Below are 16,554 nucleotides of genomic sequence, written 5' to 3' on the forward strand. Positions count from 1 at the left end.
CACTTCTCATAACTTTCGTCTTTCTTCGATTTACTCTAAATCAACACTTTGTACCATTTAGACTGTTCGTTTCATTCAACACAACCTATAATTCTTCTTCACTTTCACTGAGGATAACAATGTTACCAGCGAATCTTATCACTGATATTCTTTCACCCTTAATCTTAGCTCCACACTTGAATGTTTCCTTTATTTGCGTCATTGCTTCTTGAATGTAAAGACTAAATAGTAGAGGGTGGAAGACTACATCCCTGCCTCGCACACCTTGTAATCCGAGCACTTCGTTCTTGGTCTCCCACTCTTCTTGATTCCTCTTAGTTTTTTTTACATATTATATATTAACTGTCATTCCCTATAGTTTACCCATACTTTCCGCAGAAGTTAATACATCTCCCACCGTTTTACACAATTCAACGATTTTTCCGGTTCAACAGATCAAATGAATGTGACTTGTTTTTTCTTCAGTGTCGTTTGTTTCCATTAGGAACAGCAAAGCCAGAACTGCCCTCCTCGTGTCTTTGCTTTTCCTAAAGCAAAACTGATCGTTCTATAACATCCTCCAATTTTTTTTTTCCATTCTCGTGTTTATTATACTTGCCAGCTGTTAAGCTGCTTGTGCGATAATTCTCGCGAATATTTGCTCTTGCTATCGTCGGAATTGTTTTCCCGACAGTCTGATGGTGTATCACTCGTCTCATACATTCTACACACCAACGTGAATAGTCGTTTTGTTGCCCTTTCCCTCATGATTTTAGAAATTTCGATAGAACATTTTCTATCCCCTTTACCTTATTTGATTTTAAGTCTTCGAAAGCTCTTTTTAAGATTTGGCTGTAATACTGGATCCCTTATCTTTTCTCCATCGACTCTTGTTCCTTCTTCTGTCACGTCGCCACACAAGTCTTCCCGTGACAGAGGCCTTCAGTGTACTGTGTTCACTTATCCGTGCTCTCCTCTACATTGCTCAGTCCTTAGAGACTCTAAATTATTATATCCTAATTACATGTTGAAAAATGTTTTAACAGCAGACGTTTCTTTCTGACTTCTGTAGTTGTCACAATTGACATACCCTTCTGGCCATTAAAACTGCTACACCAAGAAGAAATGCAGATGATAAACGGGAATTTATTGAACAAATATATTATTCTAGAACTGACATGTGATTACATTTTCACACAATTTGGGTGCATAGATCCTCAGAAATCAGTACCCAGAATAACAACCTCTGGCCGTAATAACGGCCTTGATACGCCTGGGCATTGAGTCAAACGGAGCTTGAATGACGTGTACAGTACAGCTGCCCATGCAGCTTCAACACGATACCACAGTTCATCAAGAGTAGTTAATGGCGTATTGTGACGAGCTAGTTGCTCGGCAACCATTGACCAGACGTTTTCAGTTAGTGAGAGATCTGGAGAATGTGCTGACCAGGGCAGCAGTCGAACATTTTCTGTATCCAGAAAGGCCCGTACAGGACCTGCAACATGCGGTCGTGCATTATCCTGTTGAAATGTGGGGTTTCGCAGGGATCTAATGAAGGGTAGAGCCTGTCCGCAGCTCGTGGTCGTGCGGCAGCGTTCTTGCTTCCCACGCCCGGGTTCCCGGGTTCGATTCCCAGCGGGGTCACGGATTTTCTCTGCCTCGTGATGGCTGGGTGTTGTGTGATGTCCTTAGGTTGGTTAGGTATAAGTAGGGGACTGATGACGATCGAAGTTAAGTCCCATAGTGCTCAGAGCTATTTGAACCATTTGAAGGGTAGAGCCACGGGTCGTAACACATCTGAAATGTAACGTACACTGTTCAAAGAGCCGTCAGTGCGAACAAGAGGTGACCGAGACGTGTAACTAATGGCACCCCATACCATCACGCCAGGTGATAATCCAGTATGGTGATGAATACACGCTTCCAATGTGCGTTCACCGCGATGTCGCTAAACACGGATGCGACCATCATGATGCTGTAAATAGAACCTAGATTCATCCGAAAAAATAACGTTTTGCCGTTCGTGCACCCAGGTTCGCCGTTGAGTACACCATCGCAGGAGCTCCTTTCAGTGACGCATCGTCAAGGGTAACCGCAGCCATGGTCTCCGAGCTGATAGTCCATGCTGCTGCATACGTTGTCGAACTGTTCGTGCAGATGGTTGTTGTCTTGCAAACGTCCCCATCTGTTGACTCAGGAATCGAGACGTGGCTGCACGATGCGTTACAGCCATGCGGGTAAGATGCCTGTCATCTCGACTGCTAGTGATACGAGGCCGTTGGGATCCAGCACGGCGTTCCGTATTACCCTCCTGAACCCAAAGATCCCATATTCTGCTAACAGTCATTGGATCTCGACCAACGCGAGCAACAATGTCGCGATACGATAAACCGCAATCGTGATAGGCTACAACCCGATCTTTATCAAAGTCTGAAACATGATGGTACGCATTTTTCCTCCTTACACGAGGCATCAAAACAACGTTTCAGCCGGTCAGCTGCTGTTTGTGTATGAGAAATCGGTTGGAAACTTTCCTGATGTCAGCACGTTGTAGGTGTCGGCACCGGCGCCAAACTTGTGTGAATGCTCTGAAAAGCTAATCCTTTGCATATTACAGCGTCTTCTTCCTGTCGGTTAAATTTCGTGTCTGTAGCACGTCATCTTCGTGGTGTAGCAATTTTAAAGTCCAGTAGTGTAGTATTTTATTGTATGTAAACATTCGTTCAAAATTTTCACATAAATTACTTCTCAAAAACACTTTTTCATGGGCATATCAAGTAAAATTTATGACTCAGTAACTATAAATTATTATCACAGCTACTTCAAGTGATCGGATTTAGGGATTACAATGTTGCGGAACATTTTAATAATTTTAACTCAAATAACAAAATAGAAGTTTATTCGTACGCGGCCATAAACAAACTGAATACAACAATAATGGCCTACAGTACATTTGTTACGATAAAATTATTTTAGATTTATATTTATAACAGCCGCAGGAGCCGTTGTACATCTTTGGGCTTCGTACTGTAATGGAAAGTCGTCAGCCAGATGTGTACTGAATCAAATGACGTGATAATTCTGAAGAACACAAGAAACAGCTTTCATCCTCGTCTAACTGCCACGATATATGAGCAACAAAAAAGTAGATTTACATCATTAGATATTACCACGATGAATTCATTAAATTAATTGTGTAACTCGTCATGTATCATATCTTACCAAATGTCATGGAAGAGAAAAAGTTGTAGAGTACAAATTCTGTATTATTGTTACACGTATCTGATGCAGATACATTGGTGAATGAAAGTTCTCACAGGGATCTGTGTAGATGAATCGTATATCTGTGGCTACTCTGCTCCATTTTGCACTTAAAAGGAATGTTGAAAATTGCAATGCCGACGCCAAGTCCAAATGCTAGCAGTGGTTTGCCTATAAACTGCGACACATACAATCAGATGCGCAAAAACATACACAAACACGCACGCGTGCGGAAGCTCACACACACACAAAAACGTCTCTGCACTTCAATTCTCTTTCTATTTTCGTAATTATTTCAAATACTATGCTGCTTATACATGTGACCTCTCTCTCTCTCTCTCTCTCTCTCTCTCTCTGTTATAAATTAATCCAGGTTATATCCTTTTCTTTCTATGCAGAATCACATAACACCTTGCCCCTCCCCCTACACTCACAGTGGATACCTCTGTAAATACTGTGCTCCCTCGTCATTAAATTTCTCATATGTGTTGTTACACAAGATTAGAAATTTATGTAGAATATGTTCACGTCTACCTCATAATCATTATAATCAGTAAATGTCGTCTGTCAGATATGTACATCTCACTAGATATCTGTTCCCTGCAATGATTAATGAGGCAACAACATTATAACACAGAGTACTGCACAGGGAACGAAAATAAAAGGAAAAAAGAAAAAAACACAAAACAATAAATTTCATACAATAATTTCCTACAATATATCATAGTTAGCTGTGACTTGCAGCGGAAATCATTTGTCATCTTATGCTGCCACACGGTGGAAACCTACAAATTTAATAATTTTAAATACTTTTCAGAATGTAATAATTTGCCAATAGTAAGCTGGTACAACTTGATATAATACTTCAGACAACTCCATTACCGTTAATGAGAATGTGGCCTGGTTGTTATATTTAATGTTAAAGACTGAATCGAAAAATACTTACCCTAAACACTCTGCCAACCACGGGGCGAAAGTATGGCGGACAGACACGGCGTGTTATGTTCAGTAAATTTACAATAATTTGGTCTTCCACGTTACATATGACAGACCGAATTTTGTCGGTATGCTGGAGTAGTGTCCGCATAAGCAGTGTCCATTAGCAGAGGACCTCATGATAGGATCCATGTAGACGAACATCTGGCTAGAAGGTTACAGGCACATTTTGGAGTAATTAGAGCCTTTGATAATGGAGTAAAATGTTTACTGTTCACAAGACGGAAGTGATCGACGTGATTTACGCTATCGGTAAACAACCACCGGCCACCGTTTGCACAACACTGTGAGATGCTACAGCCTACTGGAGAGCTATGACGCCATCATGTTACATTGCTGCTCGTCGTTGCTAGTATTTATCTCTCTCGCTCATCTCAAACCTACAGTGGCTTTCTTGAATACATTTTGTAACGTTTATTTTAATTGCCTCTTGATTAAATGTAAAATGAGATACTGAATACTACTATACATTTTTCTACAGATTTCTGTGCTCAGCATTTGTTTTGCTGTTTGTTTGTAAAGGATACTACAAATTACCATTTGTTGAAAGATTTTAATTTTTGCTTTTCATGCAGAGATACTGTTTGGAATTGGCTAGTTAATTTGTTGTACAATGTGTTAAATTTGTTTGACTGGAAGTACATTTACTTTAATTTAATTTAAATAATTGCATAGGACATTTTTAGGATTTGATAAATCGTAAGTCACCTAAAAATGAATATCTCAACAACCATATGTTCTATAAGGCTGTATTATGATTTAAATTCTAGTAGAAACCTTGGTGTATAGGGTAGTAGGACTGGAACAACTGTTGTCATTCTTGCTTGCGTTGTGCGTACGATAATCTAGGTATAACGGAGAAAGCAGGGACTGTTGAAGACACCGTTGTCTGACGGCAAGACTACTAGGAGTTCTCTGGTAGGCAATACCAGAACGAGCTATCAAGCCATAAGAAGCAATGAAAATAACCTAGACTATATGGAAAAGGCTGTGTGGGTAACCTTTTTCCATGATACGTCAACAGATGCGAACTGAGCCGCAACCTTCATTCAGGCGTGTGATGTAAATATAAAAAATCCGAACCAGTTGAAATTTTAGTGAGTTTACCCACAGGAACTCTTTACGTGAGGCCTTTTATGTCGGCTGTAACGTCAGTTTATACAGCTTTAGGAAATCGAGATATATTGAAGTGTCTGACAGGGAAAACACAAAATGCGAATGAACCATGTGGACAATAGAACCTAAACATGCATTTGTGGGGTACCCTACACTGATTCTTTGTGTTAATGATGTTGTTATTACACTTACTGATATTCATATTGGTAGAGTGAAAGTCTTAGAGTAGCTGTGAGTAAGGACTGTTCAGAATACGGGAGCCGTACTGGAGGACCTGAACAAAGAGCAATTCGAGAAAGGTGAACAACAAGCCTGGGAGGCAAGATCAGTGAACAAGACAGAGATGATGCATTCTGCATTGCATAACATGACGAGTACTACAACGCTGCGACGTGTTAGTTGTTTTTCTGTAATACGTATATTTTCATATAAATTCATTTGTAATTACTATTTATGAAAAAGTTTTTCAGGAACTGTATGTGATAGGATCGTGATATTTTTAGAGTTTGATTGTAATATCTTTACAGCACTACACTTCCAGAAAGGTAGATATAGCTAGACATAATTAATGAGAAGGTACTGAATAGAGTTAGAAATTTGTTGTACAACCTGACTTGAAGAAGGGATCTGTTGGTTGGACACATTGTGAGGAGGCATCAGGGGATCACCAATTTAGTACTGGAGGTAAGCGTGTGGGACAAGAATCGTAGAGGGAGACCAAGAGATGAATACAGTAAGCAGATTCAGATGGATGTAGGTTGCAGTAGTTGCACAGGATAGAGTACATGAAGAGCTGAATCAAACCAATCTTTGGACTGAAGAGCACAACAACAACAGCTACTAAATTCACAGTGAAAGCAACAAAACACTAACAAAAGAATTTAATAAACAATATACACCAGAAAACAACTGTAACACATAGCATGTATACTTCAAATAAACTAGAGCAATAGTTTCACAAGACATGTATAAGTAACCTGCAAAAGTTTCCTTAAGTCTCATTAAGTTGCATCACACAGTCCTTGATAAACTGGGTCATGACATTAACAAAATTAACATTAGTGAAAGCTATTCATACGCCCCTTAGTGCAGTATACGTTTCAGTTAATGAGCAAAATTTGGGCTCCTCCAATGTTACCTACATCTCCATGATAAGCCCAGTGACACACACACAGTGGTTACGGTTGCTACAAGCCACACCACAAGTTGGGAAACGGGGCCAAATTTCTAATAGTTTACTGTCGAGTTGCGATTTTCTCTCGAAAATGTTTTATTCATATCTTACAGACACTAACATTACGGCAATAAACAACCTTTTAAACACGCCGCTAACGGCAATAAAATCATTTATAGCAATACAACAATATTTAAAAAATTCTTAAAAAAAAACACAGACGCTAGCAGTACGGGAATAACAGCCTTTCAAAACACGCCGCTAACGGCAATCAAGTAATTTGTGGCAATACAACAATTTAAGAAATTTGAAGAACATTAGTAAAAAGGCTACTAACGTAAATACAGAACTTTGTTAATAAAGTACGGTGAGGTGGTGAAGCTACCAACACCACCATTAAAAAAAAAAAAAAAAATCAAAGGTCTTAGCATACACACGATTAATGGCAATAAAGGAGTGGAGGAATTTAAAAAAGTTTTTAAACAAAAGTGTCGTGGAATATCATTAGAACATAACAGATATGACGGACCCGTGTAAGTCGGCCACAAATCACCCACTCAGGGATGCTCAGGCTAGGCAGAATACTGACCTATTTAAATACGCCCGTAAACACAATTTCCACTCTCAGTCTGGTCACTGCACCTACTTTTAGCCAGCGAAAACTTGTAATAAGATGGCTTAACTTGCTGACAGATTAGAGCTAACCTCGTGCAGGGAAACGTTGCACCACACAGTCCCGAATGAGCGACAACATGATCAACTAACAAGAAGCATGAATTTATTCATAACACACGGCAGAATAGCGAAACAATTAAACTGCCAAAACTACACCTCCCATCGGGCAGTAACGAGAGAAGGAAAGATCACTCTCTTCAATTACACCGGTGCCGGGGACAGGAAACCCGATCGCCGGAGGCCATAAGGAAAAAGAGACACTGGTTACGCAGACTTATTACTTAATGATTAGACCATCCACTAACTTAAGTTGCAATTAGACTCGAACAGGCATTACACGACCTCCGAAGGCAAGGATCCACACATCCGACCGCGCACGCGTCGCCAGTGTATCCAACACGCCACGGTCACGCGACAACACGCTCTATCACTGGAGTTCATGTCTTCTCTGCAACGTTGACGGGTAGTGACTGCTCTATCATGTTAGGTGTCTCCTTTTTAAACTCCAGTGTTGAAACGGAGGACTTAAAGAAGCTTGTTAACGTCACACCATGGTGAAATGAACAGCAACTACTCCTCGGGCGATTCTGTATACAACCAACCCGCGTGGAGTTCTTTCGTCAACTCCACCCGCTCATTACAAACAACCGACATACATCACGGGGCGACTCGGTACAACCGACCACGCCTGGTCCGCGCTGGCGAGCCACACTGCCCTCCCGTGTCCACCAGACTCTCTGAGCGCACCTCCCCCTACTTCCGCGCCACCACACGAAGTTGCTACCGGTCAAAGACCTCACTTCCTCCATAGCAGTTTCCCGGAAACAAAACGCTGATATCGATAGCAGGGAAAAGAGAATCAAGCAGCCACTGAATAACAGACAACATATCAAACAAACATGTCAGGGGAAGAAAAGGAAAACCAAAGCAATTTCACACAAGGTGTGACTGTTTTATGCACCCTGTACTTCGTATCTAGTCAGCTACTTCCAAGGACACCCGATACGGCATCATCGTCTTCGTTAGAACGAGTGGTGGGCAGGTGAGTTGTGCCACGGCAACAGATCTCACTCAAAGTACCAAAAATTACCTTGGAAAGCCATAAAGGCCATATTACGATAAGAGGAGATCAACGAAGCACAAAGTAACGACAAGGGTACAAAATGGTGTCATTGCAGTTAAATACAGTGTGGGGCCGTGCGTGTTCTCAGAAACAAGTTCTAGAGGGGAATTATACGCAGAGCGGCGGCAATTAACTGACAAGTGTACACGCGCTGGGACACGCAAGCACGGCACGCGAAGGCGGTAAACTTGGCTGCGGCGCGGGTGCTCGCGGTGATCCATTAAGGCGCGCCGCTCGGCCGCGATCAATCACGGACGAGCCGCGCCGAGCGCGCACGCACGAGCCAAGGCAGGCGACGCGCGCTGCTTCCGGCCTACCGTGCCGTCGCCTAAGCACGAGCAATACACGGCACCGCAGGCCCTTGACTAATGGAGCACCTCGACGCTATTTGTCGGCTGTCAGGCGTGTGCGCGCGCTTGGGCCAGGGCGGCGGTGAAAGGGGCGGGGGGGCGGGGGGGGGGGGGCAAGGATTGTATCAGCTGCCGCACACTGTCTCGAAGTCGACTGTCCTCATTTCCTCGCGGCAGTCGAGTCCCCTTAAAGGGCTTAACAATGATTTTGGTACCTCACTAATTAATTCTAGAACTCATTACCTTATCTAGGTAACATGTAACTTTTCTGCCCATTTCTATTTCAATTGAGTGATACCGATGCCCAGAGGAAGTGTCTGTGTAACCATTGTTTTATTTTATTTTCAAGTGATCATCAATGGTACTCTAAATCCAGTTTTAATTCGTAAGTATACCGGGTGATCACAAAGTCAGTATATATTTGGAAACTTAATAAACCACGTAATAATGTTGATAGAGATGTAAAAATTGTCACAGATGCTTGGAATGACATGGGGCTTTATTAGAACCAAAACAAAAAACCAAGTACTGTTAGACACGTGAAAGATCTTTTGCGCGCGTCGTTTGGTGATGATCGTGCGCCCAGCCGCCACTTTCGTCATGCTTGGCTTCCCAGGTCCCCAGACCTCATTCCGTGCGATTATTGGCTTTGGGGTTACCTGAAGTCGCAAGTGTGTCGTGATCGACCGACGTCTCTAGGGATGCTGAAAGACAACATCCGACGGCAACGCCACACCATGACTCCCGACATGCTTTACAGTGCTGTTCGTCGACTACAGCTATTGTTGAGGAATGATGGTGGACATATTGAGCATTTCCTGTAAAGAACATCATCTTTGCTTTGTCTTACTTTGTTATGCTAATTATTGCTATTCTGATCAGATGAAGCGCCATCTGTCGTAAATTTTTTGAACTTATTTATTTTTTTTTTGTTCTAATAAAAGCCCCTGTCATTCCAACCATGTCTGTCAATTTGTACCTCTCCATCTTATACCGTGATTTATTCAGTTTTCAAATTTATACTGACTTTTTGATCACCCGGTATTTCCACTTCGTAACTACGTCGTCGAACTAACTGATTTTATTAAATGTCATCTGTCATTTTTTAACCATAACTTACAACTATTTTTGTATTTACATATAGATTCTTGATGGTGGTAATAAGATATCTCGGAAAACCTGTTACCTCCAATATTTTCCACAAAAGGGGGTCTTTCTCACCTTATCAAAGGCTTTTTCGTAACCAGTAAGTGAAAAATTCGTTTCTAATCCAAATTCCTGATGTTTTACAATAATTTATCTTACTATACATGTATTATCTTTACACGAACTACCCTTCTTCAAGCCTGATTGTTCTTCAGAGATTATTGGATCTGCGACTGGAAAACTATGGTCTGGTCAGAAGCATATCGATTTCAGTTGGTAAGAGCTGATGGTAGGGTTAGAGTGTGGCGCAGATCCCTCGATGCTATGGATCCATGTTGTCAACAAGGCTCTTTAAGCTGGTGGCGGTTCCATAATGGTGAGAACTGGGTGCGCTGATCCGATTGAACCGATAGTTGTCTGGAAACTGTTATGTTCGGCTACTTGCAGACAATTTGCAACATTCGTGGGCTTCATGTTCCCGATCAAAGATGGAATTTTTATGGAAGGCAATACATCTCGTCACCAGGCCTCAATTGTTGGCGACTGGTTTGAAGAACATTCTGGACAATCCAAACATTTATGCGACATAATCTAGACGTCAGATCGTTCACAGAATCCAGCACCGGCAACACTTTCGGAATTATGGACGGCTACAGAGATAACATGGTTCAGAATATCTGCAGGGACTTCCAAACAACTTGTTGAGTCTATGCCACAGTGAGTTGCAGCACGACGCCAGAGAAAAGCAAGTCCGACGGGAAATTAGGAGGGATTCCACCATCTTCTTCACCTCGGTGTATGTTCCACGATTATTCCATAGAATAATAATTAGGTGATTAAGTTGATAATTGATGGTTAAGTTAAGTAGCTCTTTTTTGTCTTCATGTCCGGACGCTGCACTCTAAAAAAATGGTCCAAATGGCTCTGAGCACTATGGGACCTAACATCTGTGGCCATCAGTCCCTTAGAACTTAGAACTACTTAAACCTAACTAACCTAATGACATCACACACATCCATGCCCAAGGCAGGATTCGATCCTGCGACGGTAGCAGTCGCGCCGTTCCGGACTACGCGCCTAGAACCGCTAGACCACCGCGGCCTGCCGCTGCACTCTGATCCCTCTGTATCACCTAAGAGATAATGAACCGCCGCCTTTTACTGACATCGTATACCACTATATTTACTTTGTTTCATCTTTGTACATTATCGTCGTTAAATAAAAGAAGAATTATAGGAGGAAGTAGACTACGAAGTCTGATTGTCGAAGAAACTCACCATCTGAGTCACGTGGTCAGTGATTTAAAACTATGGGAAGAGGTCATTTTTTAGGAAAATTGTGCTCATTCAGTAACTTCTAATACAGGAAGTCAACAAGAAAGCAAACCAACATTAGTTCACTCGCAGCAATTGTGCCGTATAGTTCTGTTATTTTTTTACCGTCCATCGCTAAAGTGCTACTTTGAGAAGCCGTCTGATCACCACTGTAAAGTTGTCATTTTTTCACTTGACTCAAACCGCTTTCCAGCCACTAGCGTTACATTTCTTTAAATACGTATGTAGCCGTCTAATTCATACTTAGAATCCCCGAGTTTTCCCGTTAGCAAATCATCTGCGAGGTTGGATCCATTGTATTGTAAACAGAAAGTTTATTACGGATTCTGAGCCTTTTACGTATAATTTCATCTAACTGATCCTGAAACCTTGCCTATAAATTGTTCTTACTGCTTGCAATACAATCAATTAGAACTCCTCCATAACAACAAACGCAGCTCACAGTCATCCAGGAACATAATTTATTACGGTGTTAAGCCATTGGCTTCCATGCACTGTCATCACCTCTGATTATTTTCTAAAGTGAAGTTCTCCAGAAACTGACGAATCTCTGTAAGATTATAGGCAGACTTTGAGGAAAGTTATTTCTCGCTCCACTATTTCACTATAATAAACTATAGATCCTCCAACAAAAGCTATGTCTAGTGGTTGGATAGATGTCTGCAAATAATATAGAGCAATTGGCCCTCCTATCTCATCTTTTACCTTTAAGGCTTTCTCCACTTTCCGGCAGCTGCCCTGTATACACATTCGTCCGCTTTCACGATCATAGCAGTCTTCCTCTTTCAGACCTATCCTCCACATCATGCTAATGACTCCCGCTCTGCGTTCAGATCTCGGCCGTCCACGCTTCCTTCTTCCTCGTGGCGACCATTTCAGATTTGGTTTTTGCCATACTCCTTGCTCCATTCACCATGGCCATACCATTCAAGAGCTCTTTTCTCACTTCTTCACATGAGTGGCTGTTCCATGTCCATTATCTCCTAATTTCCCATTTCTTATCCGCTCTGTCCTGGATATCCTGACTGCCTCCTTATTTCATTCAGCTTTACTGCCTTTGCATTTGATTTCTTAAAAATCACACCGATAGTCATATCGCCATATCACGACAACTACGATATAGAATATCTGTAAAACTCCAAATAAGACTAGTTCTCTCATATATCACAAGCACATCCAATAAATTCACCCACACAGGATTAGCAAAACAAAATGAAATAGTGATGTTAAGAAACTGAACAGTCTGGTAAGAGATGAAATGACGGAATTAAAGAGATGGATTAAGATCGGTGATTTAGACAACGTGACCGAACTTGCTAGCTAAGCCCCTAATGTCACAACCCTCACCTTCACACAACACCAGAAAGATGGGAGTTCTTCAGTAAAGAGTGCCCACATACGCTTCTTTTCGTCCTGAATGGCTATTGTAAGAAGCACACTTTGATGCGGCACGTCACGAATTCCTGTCCTGTGCTAACCTCTTCATCTCAGAGTTGCATTTGCAACCTACGTCCTCAGTTATTTGCTGGATGTATTTCAGTCTCTGTCTTCCTCTACAGTTTTTGCCCTCTACAGCTCCCTCTAGTACCATGGAAGTCATTCCCTCATGTCTTCACAGATGTCCTATCATCCTGTCCCTTCTCCTTAGCAGTATTTTCCCCATATTCCCTTCCTCTCCGATTCTGCGCGGAACCTCCTCATTCCTTAGCTTATCACTCAGTATTCGTCTGTAGCACCACATTTCAAATGCTTGGATTCTCTTCTGTTCCAGTTTTCCCACAGTCCATATTTCACTAACATACAATTCCAGACGTACATTCTCAGAAATTTCTTCCCCAAATTAAGGACGATATTTCATATCAGTAGACTTCTCTTGGACAGGAATGCCACTTTTGCCATTACTGGTTGCTTTTGATGTCCTTCTTGCTCCCTCCGTCATTGGTTATTTGACTGCCTATGTAGTAGAATTCCTTAACTTCATCTACTTCATCAATCCCGATGTAAAATTTCTCGCTGTTCTCATTTCTACTACTTCTCACTACCTTCCCCTTTCTTTGATTTACTCTCAATCCATACTTTGCATTCCTTAGACTGTTCATTCCGTTCAGGAGGAAGTGTAATTCTTCTTCACTTTCACTCAGGATAGCAATGTCATCAGCGAATCGTATCATTGATATCCATTCACCCAGAATTTTAATTCCACTCCTGAACCTTTCTTTTATTTCCATCATTGCTTCCTCGATGGACAAATTGAACAGTAGGGGCGAAAGGCTACATCCTTGTCTTACACCCTTTTCAATACGAGCTCTTCGTTCTTGGTCGTCTATTTATATTATTCCCTCCTGGCTGTTGTTCACATTGTATATGCCCCGTCTCTCCCTACATCTTACCCCAATTTTTCTCAGAATTTCGAACATCTTGCGCCATTATGCATTCTCGAACGCTTTTTCCAGGTCGACAAGCACTATGAACGTGTCTTGATTCCATTATTAACCGCAACGTCAGAATTGCCTCTCTCGTGCCTTTACCTTTCCTAACGCCAAAACGATCGTCATCTAGCGTATTCTCAATTTTCTTTTCCATTCTCCTGTATATTATTCTTATAAGCAGCTTGGATACATGAGTTGCTAAGCTGATTGTGTGGTAATCCTCGTAGTTGTCAGTTCTTGCCGTCTTCGGAATTGTGTGGATGATGCTTTTCCGAAAGTTTGGTGGTATGTCGCCAGACTCATACATTCTACTCAGCAACGTGTTAGTAGTTTTGTTGCCACTTCCCCCAACGATTTTAGAAACTCTGATGGAATGTTATCTATCCCTTCTGCATTATTTGGTCGTAAGTCCTCCAAAGCTCTTTCAAATTCTGATTGTAGTATTGGATGCCCTATCTCTTCTAAATTACGCCTGTCTCTTCGTCTATCACACCAGACAAATCTTCCCCCTCATAGAGGCTTTCAATGTATTCTTTCCACCTATCTGATCTCTCCTCTGTATTTATCAGTAGAACTCCCATAGCACCCGTAATGTTATCACCCTTGCTTTTAATGTCACCGAAAGTTATTTTACCATCCTGAACGCTGAGCCTGTCCTTCCGACAATCATTTCTATTTCAATGTCTTCACATTTTTGCTGCAGGCATTTCGTCGTAGCTTCCCTGCACTTCCCATTTACTTCCTTTCTCAGCGACTTGTATTTCTTTATTCCTGAGTTTACCAGAACATTTATGTTCTTCCTCCTTTCATCGATAAATTGAAGTATTTCTTCTATTACCCATGGTTTCTTCTCAGTAATCTTCTTTGTAGCTATGTTTTCCTTCAAATCGTCTGTGATGGCCCTTTTTAGATATGTGCATTCCTCATCAACTATGTTTCCTACTGAGGCACTCCTTATTTCTGTAGCTACAATCTTAGAGATCTCGTCATTCCTTAGTACTTCTGTATCCCACTTCTTTGAGTATTGATTCTTCCTGACTAATACCTTAAACTCACTACTATATTGTGAACTGAGCCTGTGTCTGCTCCTGGGTACGCCTTACAATCTAGTATCTGATTTCGGAATCTCTGCCTGACCATGATGTAATCTGAAATCTTCCCTTATCACCCGGCCTCTTTCTAGTATAACTCCTTCTCTTCTGATTCTTGAACAGAGTATTCGCCGTTTCTAGCTGAAACTTGTTACAGAACTCAATTAGTCTTTCTTCTCTCTCATTCCTTGTCTGAAGCCCATATTCTCCTGTATTCTTTCTTCTACTCCTTCCCCTACAACTACATTCCAATATCCCTTGACTATTAGATTTTCATATCCGTCTACATCCCCCCATGAACCATGGACCTTGCCGTTGGTGGGGTCGGCCAGCCTAAGTGGTGTGCAAATTCCGCCACTGAGAAGCAACTACTCCTCTCATCAGCACCGTTCCATGCACAAAGCAGTGTTGTTCGCAGTCGCGGACGAGGACGAAAGAAGAATTAAAGGAAGATTAGTGAAAAACTTTTTGTCGACGATGAAGTCATTAGAGACGCGCTACAGGTTCACAATAACGAATCATCGGAAGGAAATCTACTGTGCTATGTCATAGAAACCAGATGCCGTGAAAAACCTTCATCTGGACAGCAGTACTGGACATTGTGTGAGGACGAACGATACATTTGATTTGAGGCTTCTAGATAAGTCGATAAGTCTGGGCCTTTCGAAAGGGACATCACCAACGTTGGTAGGAAAAAAAAAACGGTGAATTGCGTTGACTAGTGTACCCGTGGCTAGGGGTAGCGTCTTTTATTCATAATCAAAACGTCTTCGGTCCCATGTTCGAATCCCACCGTTGCTCAATTTTCGATTAGTAATCGCCTTGGCGGCGGCCAAAGACTTCCGTCATAAGAAATCACCCCCCAACGGCCTTGTCAAAGAGGGCGGAGGAGCGGACAAATGTTCAGGTCACTCTCTTGTCGTAGAGGCGGGAATCTGCACCTCAAGGCGGAGGAATCAGGAATAATCAACAGCATCAGGACGCAGAAGAAATGTAAACCACTGCATTAAAGACACGTAACGTGTATCCACAGGACATGTCGCCTGTAATTGAAGAAGTGTCATGATGAATTCCCCATTGGCAAAAGATTCCTGAAAAGTCCCCCATTCGGAACGCTGAGAGGGTACTGCCATGGGGGAGGTTATCATGAGAAAAAGATTGAATAATCAATGGAAGGATAAGTTCTATGAGTCTGGGCGTGGAATGTCAGAAGCTTAAACGTGGTAGGAAAAATAGAAAATCTGGAAAGGGGAATGGAAAGGCTCAATCAAGATATTGTAGGGGTCAGTGCAGTGAAGTGGAAAGAAGACAAGGATATCTGGCCAGATGAGCATAGGCTAATATCAACAGCAGCAGAAAATTGTATAACGGGAGTAGGATTCGTTATGAATAGGAAGATAGGCACAGAGTGTGTTACTCTGAACAGTTGAGTGAAATGGTTCTTCTTGTCAGAATCGACAGCAAACCAACAGTGACAACAATAGTTCAGGTATACATGCCGACGTCGCAAGCTGAAGATTAAGTGATAGAGAAAGTGTATGAGGATATTGAAAGGGTGATACAGTATGTAGAGGGATGTTGTTGTTGTGGTTCTCAGTCCAGAGACTGGTAAGATGCCATTCTCCATGCTACTCTATCCTGTGCAAGCTTTTTCATCACCCAGTACCTACTGCAACCTACATACTTCTGTATCTGTTTAGTGTATTTATCTCTTGGTCTCCCTCTACGATTTTTACCCTCCACGCTGCCCTCCAATACTAAATTGGTGATCTCTTGAAGGCTCAGAATATGTCCTACCAAGCGATCCCTTCTTATAGTCAATTTCTGCCACAAATTTCTCTTCTCCCCAATTCTGTTCAAAACCTCCTCATTAATTA

Source organism: Schistocerca piceifrons, chromosome 6 (genome assembly GCF_021461385.2).
Source record: "Schistocerca piceifrons isolate TAMUIC-IGC-003096 chromosome 6, iqSchPice1.1, whole genome shotgun sequence".
In the NCBI taxonomy this organism is placed as follows: domain Eukaryota; kingdom Metazoa; phylum Arthropoda; class Insecta; order Orthoptera; family Acrididae; genus Schistocerca; species Schistocerca piceifrons.